Source organism: Anabrus simplex, chromosome 7 (assembly GCF_040414725.1).
Source record: "Anabrus simplex isolate iqAnaSimp1 chromosome 7, ASM4041472v1, whole genome shotgun sequence".
NCBI classification, from domain to species: domain Eukaryota; kingdom Metazoa; phylum Arthropoda; class Insecta; order Orthoptera; family Tettigoniidae; genus Anabrus; species Anabrus simplex.
In genome coordinates this window covers 129,695,842-129,704,329 of record NC_090271.1, presented here as the reverse complement: position 1 = coordinate 129,704,329, position 8,488 = coordinate 129,695,842, and positions in this window count along the sequence as shown.

Below are 8,488 nucleotides of genomic sequence, written 5' to 3'. Positions count from 1 at the left end.
ATTAGGTCCTCTTTCATTATTTTTCTCAGTTCACTGGCTCGCTTTCGTAGGAGCTCTCTTGTTTGTTCTGCTTGGCCCTTAATGTTTTACCTTATCTTCTCCATCTCTTCCCATCCAACCGTACCAATAGTACCTGGTCCAGGATTAATCTCGACCCCTCCATTGACCAACAGCACTGCCATCACTGATGCTACCATCAGAATTGAAGTCAATCCCACCTATTGTCCGGCACTGTATTCCATGTTATAACTCGCGGGCCTTCCTCTACCGTGCCAACGACCTATCGTCGTCCGGTACAGTTTTGTTGAAATCCCCATTGTCAGCACTCACTCACTTAACAACCTTCCTCTGCGCTTGCACGATTACACTGGAGCCTCGAATACGGAGCAATGGATTCGTCCTAAGCATGGTCCGGCGAGGCAGACCCCCCGGGGGTGCCCGGGGCGGACAGTTCTTGCCGTGATCATACTTTATCATACCCCATGTACCCTTCATAAGGCGATTAGTATTCAGGAGGGGAAGGATATTGTCCATTATGACTGTTTCTTTGACAGGAACCTTCCAGCTCTTGATGCGTTCTGTATTGGTTACAGATCAAACAGATGGGTGAAGGTGAAGTAGGAATACAAGAACCAGGATTATGTGCTGAGGAGTGATGTTGTCTGATGGTATCAATAGACGGTCCATTAGTAGCCTCTTTCCTTTTCAACACACAGTAATCGATTTGCGACTTACGATGACCACTACCATGTCAATCAATCTATCGTATATACGGTCTACGTAGGTGATGTAATTTCACAATCTTTCGGAAACAACAATTGACACGTCATTTTGGCAGGATGTTGTGCCATAGTACAAGAGGTTGTATTCTTCTCCAAACTCTCAGGTTTTCATACCTTACCACTTTGTCTTCTGGATAGAGGCAATTTTTAACCGTCGCAGCTTGAGTGATTCGGCCAACTCGTGGCTGCGTTCACTCATTGTCTCCCTTGATCAACTCTTGTTATTTTCCGACGCCGAAGGTATGGGAGCATTCGAGACCGAAAGAGTCTTCCATTTTCACGCCATTCGTTCCCCTTGTATTTCATTACCCAGTACCCACAGTTTCCGAAATGTCGTATCCCTTCTATGTTTTCCCTCTTATTAGTGTCAATAGAGGGTGGTTGCCTAGTTGTACTTCCTCTTAAAACTGTAATCACCAACAATCATTGTCCCATTGTTGATTGTTGCAAATTGTGTAGATTTGTCTAGCTTCTGTAACTTGCTCCGGCCTTGGGCAGGTTGCCCTCGCACATTTCTCATACCGATCGGCGGCAATGGATTGCTGAAGGCTACAAAAAAGTCCTCGCCAGTGTGGGGTATCATTGTATCTTTAAAAGGCATTGTCTTTGTAATCTAGGTTTCTTTGTTTTTGTCTTTGCTTGTAACTGTCTTAGTTATGCATGTTTTTTCAATTGAGAATTGCTATTTTTCTCCGTTAAGATCGATTAGGTTGTGTAACTGTAAGATCGGGAGAAAAAAATGAAAGGTTGACTGACTGACTGAGTGACTGACTGACTGACTGAGTGACTGACTGACTGACCTGACCTGACCTGACTTGACTTGACTTGACTGACTGACTGACTGACTGACTGACTAGTAAACAAACCTACTAACTGATTACTGTCATGGTTCGTATTAAGTAGGTTAGAGTTTAAAATCCCCCATAAAAATGATATGTTCATAAATAGCCTGGAAGTCTAGTAAATACGTTTCGAGTTCGGTCATATCTGTTGCACCGAGCGGTTTGTATATGACAGAAATCTTCACGTTTTGTCTGTTAATATTTACTTCAACGAACATGAATTCCGGCCTTGTTCGTATACCCTGGGAAGATGTACATATCACTCGGCTCATTAGATCATTTCTACAGTAAATCGCGGGCCCGCCTCCACGCCTTCCATCCGATCGATAGAAACGTGTTAGATTTTATCAATCGATATCAACCATGGAGGAAGGAATGCCAGGAGTCAGCCAGGTTTCAGAAATGCAAAGTATATGTACATTATATTCCTTTAGTTTTGTTTGAATTTCGTCGTAATGCGCTGGAAGAGAAAGAGCATTTACATGGCAACACTGCAGGCTGTGAGAAGAGGACGACAATGATTGTTTCAACAGAGTACCGCTACTTGCTGTGAAGGGTGGGCCGAGGAAGGAGGGATTACTAATACAGTCACTGCCAAGGTCAGGTCCAGGAGCAGAATAACTGCCTAGCTGAATTCTGAAAATTCCAACAAGTAGATTATCAGATAATAATACATGCTATTTTAAAAAAGGTAACTCACCACAACTTCCTCTACCCTAATATAACAGTAGACTATCTCGTATATACTTCTGATAGCTCTTCTCATCTTCTCTCCCACCCCAACCCTCCCCAATCTTTCAAACAGGGCCTCCCTGCTCACTGTATCGAACGCCTTCTGGAAGTCAATTGTGGCAATAAATACTTTGGCGCCTGCCTTCCTCACATATTTATCAATTATGGTTCTCACGACCATTAAATTATCAGTTGTCATCCTCCCCTTCCTAGATCCATTTTGAAAACATGATAGCATTGAGTAATTCTCTGCCCACTTCCTCAATCTATTCGCTAGAATACCCGTGTACACCTTGTTCAGGGAGTCCAGCAGGGTTATACCTCTATAATTACTGGGATTAGTCCTCTCCCCTTTATTTTTATAAATAGGACATATAATCCCCTTCTGCCATTCTTTAGGGAATTTTGCCCCTTCAAATATCTTGTTTAGCAATGTTACCAAACTCTCTATCGTCTGCTTATTTTAACTACTTCCTTCCAATAAATATTAGTTATCCTGATTTCCCTACCCGTAGTCCTGATCCTCCCTAGCCCCCTATCCACTTTATCACCCCCGTTGACCATTACCCACCCTTCCTGTTCTCCTAATAGTTCCTGGAAATGCTCTACCCATGTTCCATATTCGATTTTCGGTTTCGTCTCTCTACTCGACCCTCTATGAATTTTTTAACCCTTGCCCACACCTTATCTCCTTCCCTGTTCTTCACTCCCTATTTAAGGCTTCCGTTTGCGCCTCCTGCCAAACCTTTTTCTTCTCTCCTATCATTTTCTTGAATTTCTTTCTCCATACTGCGGAATTTTTTCCTTAACCCCCTCCCACCATGTTTCCTGAACTCAGCCAACGTTCTTAACACTGCCTTCCTTTTTGCCTTACATTTCTTATCGAACCAACCCTCTCCCACCTCTCTATTCTTATTTATGTATGCTTTCTCCTCCGCTATTTTCCTCCCCGGATACTCGAGTAGCTCTACTGCCCTGTCAATATTATTACCTGCTACTGCTACCTCAATCCACACCCTGATGATCAGGCATTCTTCCTCTTCCAGGTATTTGCTTAATTTCGCTCTCCCCTCCTCTGACCAGATATATTTAGGAACTCTGCGACCTCTCACACTCCCCCCCTCTTCCTGAACCCTTCTCTTCTGCACCCCTATCCCTATTTACGATTATATATACCGGGAAGTGGCGGGATTCTCCCCGATCAACCACCTCCATCCTGTTAATTCTGTCCAACATATCTTCCGAAATCATAATCAGATCAATAATACTACCTCCTTCAATTGTAATGTATGCCATTTTACCTTCCCTATCGCCCTTCCATTTAGAATATACAAGTCGCACGCCTCGCATACTTCTAGCAACTTCTGACCGTAAACATTTCTCCCTTTCACTTTTCCTATCTCCCATCTTTACTCTCCTTTCCTCCTTACCATACTCTGCCCTAGAGCATCCTATTCTTGCATTTAAGTCCCCTAACAAAATCAATCCGTCCTCTTCGTACTTTCCACTAATGATATTTATTTCCTCCATCAGGCCATCAAAGAAGTAATCATTCGCATATATTGATCCCCTTGGTGGGTTGTGTATAAAATTCAAACAAACCTTCTTTTCGCCCCTCCCCCATTTTAACCCTAACCCGTAAAACCTCTTCTAGCTCATTTTCTATATCTATAACTTGACCACTTAGTTCTTCTTTAACTAATAATGAAATTCCGCCAGAAATTCACCCCTTCTTTCCCTGCTTTTTATTCATCTTATTCCTTATCACGAACCCCTTCCAGGTTAGATTTATCCCTTCTTTTAGCCATATCTCTAGGAGGGCTACTATATCAAAACTCTCCCCATCTTGCAAACCTCTTCGTTCCCCAACTTACTTCCCACCCCATCAATATTTAAAACGCTTATCTTACACCCTAGCTATCTACTACCCTCCTCTACCCCCTCCTTACCGCCATTATTTCTATTTACTTCAGCAGCGTCATATATCTTATACTTCTAGTTTTACGAAGTCCTTCTGTTTCCTCTCTGCTCTCTCCCTTCTTAGCCGCCCTTACGGGCTCTTTGCTCCCCCTCTCATCCTGCCTTTTATTTCTCTTTCCCCATAGATCTTTCAGACTTACACTTCTAGTCCTGGTCGTTACCTCTCTCCGGGCACTTGCCGCCTCTTCCACTCCAGCACTTTCCGGTGGCGCACGGCTGTTTACGTCTCGCTCCACTCCCTGCTTGTCCTCTTCTTCTTCCCGGCCATCTTCACTCTTGCCTCCTCTTCTTTCTACACTCTGGTCCTCGTTCCCCCTCTCGCCAACCGCCATTTCTCCATTTCCACCACCGAGCTCTCCTCTTCTCTTGTCACGCCTGTTGTTCTCCTTTCCTTAATCGTCTGTAAATAATTTTGTTTCATATGTTGCAACCTTTCCATTGACCATTCTCTTACCCTGCGGCTATTTCCCACCGCCAACTTGTTCCCCCTAATGAACGCTCTCAATCCTTGTTTCCTCGCACGCCACATGTGTCTTCTTAGCACTTTCAACTCTCTGCTCGCTTCACTACCTATATCCTGTTTCAACCCTATCTTCTCTTCCTTTAAATTCCTTGCGTTCCTTAGGATAATGTCCGCCATCAGCGTAGACATCAGCGTGAGCTTAATTGGTCTCCCACCTCCGCCTTTCACTCCTCCCACTCTCTGTGCCTCATCAATATCTATTTCACAAAAATTGATCTTCATCCTGTTCCGCATTAAGTTCACTACGTTATAAACTAATGCCACCTTGAATATTGAATTTTCACGACCGCATTGTTATCGAAACAGACTTTCAACGTATTAGGTCGCGTTACGTACATGTAGTACGTGTTGAAGAGAGGTTAAGTACAGAACAAAAATGACCAGCCGGACACCAGTGGGATCCGAACCCACAACCTCCCGATTTCGCGTCGGTTGCTCTACAAATGGACTATAATATATATATATATATATTTCCTCATTCGTTCCTGGATCTCATCGATATTTCTCTCTTTAGTTCGCCACCTCTTCCTCCAGCACCTGGACTTTCAATCGCATTTTCTCCATCTCCACCTCATTTTTCTCTACTTTTTCCTTCAACTCGTCCACCTCACTTTTAACGCACTGTATCAAGTTCTTTAGCTCCTTGGAATGGTCACGTATCATCTTCAGTTTGTCTATCAGACACGCCTCCTTCACCGCTTCTTTTAGCGCCTCTATCTCTTCGCACCGTAGGGCCTCAATTGGGCCTGGCCCTGGGTTTAACTCCACTCCACCTATTATGAGCAGCGCTGATAGCACCACCGCCACCAGCAGCTCTACCATCACCCCTACTTCCACATCTTCATAATCAAGTCCGTTTTCTTCTTCCTCCTACATTGCCAACTCCCAATCCTCACTCGATAGAGCTGTAGCACTTCAGCACACACTCAGCACATGCGTCCTCACTGCTTACTCGATTGAGACTGAGATTTGTTTACTACTTGTAACATAACTATTCTCCCGCTACAACCCACGAATCACGTGTATGCAAGTAACCGTTCATCACACACACTCATCGATCTCATTGCAACGAACAACCCAGGTAAAGTAATAACCCATGCGGAAATCCCTGTACCATCCATTTCGACCCACGAACTTATATATTTATCCTATTCCCTCAAAATACCTAAATACAAACCTATATACGGAACTTTCGGAAATACGAAGGACATAAACGTGGATTACTTGAATTATGACGCTTATCAAATAACGTGGGACGATATACGGAGTCTAAATGACACTGACGCTAAAACGTTAACCTGTTTAATACGATGGTAAAGAACTTATACGAGAGACACGTCACTAAACGTCGCATAAGGGTTTCTCGCCCTTCTTGTCCATGGCTAGATTATGAAACCAAGAGAATGATGGCCCATCGCGACTCGTTATTTCGACATTATAAACAAACCCTAGATGACACAGACTTCGAATCTTACCAAATCTTAAGAAATCGCACAAAGTAGTTGATCAGAAATAAGAAATATAGATATTTCCGAAATTTAGCTAACAACATAAATTCTAATCGTGCATGGGACCAACTTAGAGCTCTTGGGATAGGAAAACATCAACTGAGACAGACAAATCCTGACATTCCATTTGACAAACTGAACGATTACTTTAGTAGAATAAATATTCAACCTTCCCCAATTAATTGTACAGACTCACCACCCTCCCTCCAGCCAAACCACCATTCACATTTCACAGTGTCACAGAAAACCTCCAAATGGAAAAATGTAACTTAGTGGTGCTGCACAGGGCAGTATTCTAGGGCCCTTACTTTTCTGTATTTACATAAATGACATACCATCACTGATAGGAAATAACACACACCACCTCTATGCTGACGATTAACAAATTTATTGACATTGCAAGACTTAGATGAAACAATACAAGATATTAACATTGACCTCCGACGACTCAGTATTATCACTGCGCAGGCAAATGTGCGCCTATTTAAATTGTTCCCGATGATTAGAGCCGAATATGGACTAACAATAGAAAACTGACTCCTGCTCTACAAATGGACTATAATACCGATATTAGAGTATGCCAGCCCTATTTGGAGCACTGCAGCCAAGACGCACTTGTTAAAGGTACGGCGCGTGCGAAGCCGTGCGCTGCGCCGATTGACAGGTGCCCATTGGTACGAAACAAACGACGACCTGCATGAACGATACCAACTCCCAACCATTCATAGCAGAATTCGCAACACTGCCACGAAATGTTATGACGCGCTCACTGAGAGCAAAAATCCGCTGATCAGGAACATAGGAAACTATAACACCGTAGGTCTTCGGTACCGAAGACCTAAGGATATCCTCAACTAACCCCACCCCATAGAGGGGTGAAGACCATATCCTGGTCAGCGTGATTTAAAAATTTCAAGGTCCACAACCATACCAACAAAGATGCAGCTTTTGGCTAGTAACGTATTAAGAAATAGCACTCAAGGCCCAAAGTGGGTCGACGGGCTAAAATCACTCACTGGCACCGGGAGTTTCCGGCACCGATGAGAATAGGGATGTACTGAAACACTACCGATAGATGTCTCACGTGTAGTACCCGGTATGCGCTTGTCGATCGTCATTTGTTTGTATGTGTTTTTAATGGAAGTTACCTATTTAAATGATGAAGTTAAAGATTTAATATATCGTTACGACAACAAAGACAACAAGAAAATTGTGAGGCATGACTATTGCTGTCCCCCAATGTCCCAAAATCAACGTCTACCGTATTCATACCATCAATTTCCTAAGCAGGATCCTTTCCGTAAAAAGTGGTTACATGCTATTCGTTTCGTAGGAAGGACCTACGAAATAAAAATGTGACTCCTAATATCAAAGTCTGCTCGAAACATTTTACAGTTGAAGATTATGTAATTACTGAAACTGGTAAGTAAGCTAATTAGTACTAATTAAGAAATAATTTTATAATAAGGTAGTGACATTCTGAAAAGTTAATATGACCTATTTCAATAATTTTAGGCGAAAGACGAAGACTTAAGGAGAACACTGTACCTTCGATATTTTTATGGTGTGGCACCGGTACCTTGCAAATAACTCAGAGAGCAAGAAGATATAGAATTAGGAAAACAGCCATAACACTGTGTGCGATACAGTACCCTGAATCACACAGTGACCTATAATTTGACACTGGTGCACCATCAATTTCAGACTTCCTGATCAGGAAATAATTCGTTACGTTCAAATTTGAAATCTTTATATTTGTCTTATGGTCCGAAACAAGATCCTGAAACTCGTGCGCTGCAAGGAAATGATGTACACTCGTACTGGATGCAGCCCGAGGCACTGCTGTCCCACCAATATCGTGCCTTATGTACGCCTATAACCAGGAAAGAAAAGAAAAATACCGTATTAGGAATATTTTCTAAATGCTATTTGTACTTTAAGAATTCAGTCTTAACTAAAACTCTATAAGAAGGAATTGCTGCCTTTATTCCTTACCTTTCAATCAATTCTTGCATTTTTCCGGATATTTTTTCGCTCCTTTTCTTCAATTCTGCTTCCAAATCCGCAATCGTCATTGCACCTATACCATTTCCCGTCTTGTAAAACACATTAGCAGAATAT